A 2,337-nucleotide genomic window follows, 5' to 3' on the forward strand; every position below is an offset into this window, starting at 1 on the left:
CCTCAATGGTTGGCTTCCCAGTACATTGGAGATAAGGTTCAACCAACCAAGCCTTCCACAGACCTGCCCCTGCCCCCTTCTTCACTGCTTTGACTATACCGAATATTTTTTTAACATTCTCTGAGTACATCAGGCCCTCACTGACTTCCTAGCTTTGGTACGTGCTGCCCCTTCTGCCTGTAACATGCTTTTTCTTCCCCTTCATCTGGCTAGTCCATATTTAACCTTGCCTGACATGTGGTATTCTTCTGTTATACCTAGGCAGGCAGTCGTTCAATTGGGTCTTACGGCCTAATCTTCACAATCATTGTGACTAGATTTTACTTGTTTAGCTTTCAGAGGGAAACTTTATTTCCAAATTCTTGAATGTGTGTAAGTATGTGTGTGTGTATTCCCTCCTCATAAAAACCAGCTTGGTTACAGCATAATTTAACAACTTATTGTGACAGACTGAGTGTAGACTCGTGTCTCTGGTCATGTATTTCTTTAGTCATCTAGCATTGCTTTCTCATTACTGATCTTCATTAATGCCCAAGAATATTTGTGGTCTTATATTTACTGTGAGATTTAAATAATAATTATGAATTTGCATTCTCTAGTCAGAATGCATAAGTACAAATGCAAGTTTTAATACCATCTGTATGACTTTGAGCAAGTCACTTAACCTCTTTGTGTATTTTCCTTATGTGAAAAATTGGGATAACAAACATCCTTTTCATAGGGTGTTTGTGAGATATATATGATACAAAGAGTTTAGAATGTTTAGTGCAGTACCTGGCACATAATAAGTGCTCAGTAAATTTTAACCAAAGTTATCACCCTGAATTCTGTTTTCCCTTGTATGTGCCATTTTTTCCTGAAGAACAGAACAGCTACTATCACTGCATTTTCCAGTCTGTGGCCATTGGGTTTCTTCACATTGTATTTTTTTTCAAACATACCTTACTCTCTCAGCTTCCTGCCCATTTATAAGTTGAGAGGTAAATATATCCAAAGATCATCACAGCTTAAAAGACCACAAAGAAATTAAAGGGACTTGTTTAATCGAGAAAACACTAATTTGGGAATTACTTGTTCCTATGATTTTAGACATTATGAATCTAATGTCTGGCTATGGTGAGAACAATAGGAAGTCAGTCTTCAAATAAAATTGGTTATGTAATATGTTTTTATTTTGTTGAAGTATAATATTGGCAATCACAGCCAGGTGTGATAATAAGTGTTAAGTACTCAAGCAAAATCTTTACCTCCCAGCATTCCTAATAAGCTGACATTTTAAGGTAGGAGGTTTAGAATAATCAGCCAACTGCAAAATAGGCTTCCTTTGTTCCTTTCATTCTGTGCTAATAATGTTAGAATAATCACATCATTAAAAATCTTCTCAGAGTAGCCAGCACACAGAAGGAGGTGGATAAAAGTGGGCCAAAGGAAAAGGTATTGGAATCATGGGCATTTAAAGCACTATCCTTACCTGTGACTTGGTGTATCAACATGCCAGAATTTTCTGAAAACCAAGAAGCCTGGCTTTAGAATGCAAATTTGTTCATCCATCATACTTTGTCTTTCAGATTTATGGATTGCTTGAGGCCTTATTTTTAAAAAAGAACTCTTGTTATTAAAAGAGGAAAGAAGGCCTCTCTTTCATGGGGCTACAGGGGGCTTCTTTACTCCTCAGCCAGGACTGGAGGCCAAGATCAACCCTTGAGGATTATTGTTGGGGCTGCCACAATCTAGGCAGCCTTGTTTTCCTACCTCAGACATTTATTTATTTCTGGGAACCCCTACTTGATGGGGTATGCTGACCTCACAACCAGACTAGGGCCTTAAGTAGCAGCAGTGGGCATTGGGGCCTCTGGCTTTCTGTGGATACTGCTAGGCTCTTGTGAGCCAATTCTGGTCTAGGTTACCCCAAAAGCAGCCTTACTCCATAGGCAGGATTTGTGTAGACCCAATCAGCTGTCACCTGCCACAAAGATGCTTATGAGATCCCATATTGGGCTGTAAGGAGTGGGCTGGTGAGGAACAGTGGAATGGTGAGAAAGAGCCATAAGTGGGTGCTGAAGAAGGAGCACTGAAGATGTCAGGGCAAAAAAGTCAGGCCTGATACTCAATACACTGGCCACAAGCACAAGCCCTACTTCTAAGCAGTAAGCTGCATCAGATGGGACAGCTTGGCATGCACACAATTGTGAGCTGTGTCTCCCAGCTCAGGTACTTGCCTCTGGGAATTTTTATATTTTGAAGTGTCTACTTCATCAGCTGACAAAATAGTGATTAGAAAAGTTCTAAAAGTATTTTCTTCTTACAGTTCTGAGAGCATCTTATTTTGTTCTAAAA

General features: G+C 39.6%; 1 non-coding gene across 1 annotated transcript; it reads left to right on the forward strand.

Moving 5' to 3' along the window:
• Positions 1-1,631: 1,631 nt before the first annotated feature.
• LOC114505889 lies at positions 1,632-1,763 on the forward strand. The gene has a single exon (XR_003685339.1).
• The last annotated feature ends 574 nt before the right edge of the window (positions 1,764-2,337 follow it).

The sequence above is a fragment of the Phyllostomus discolor genome, chromosome X (assembly GCF_004126475.2).
Source record: "Phyllostomus discolor isolate MPI-MPIP mPhyDis1 chromosome X, mPhyDis1.pri.v3, whole genome shotgun sequence".
NCBI classification, from domain to species: domain Eukaryota; kingdom Metazoa; phylum Chordata; class Mammalia; order Chiroptera; family Phyllostomidae; genus Phyllostomus; species Phyllostomus discolor.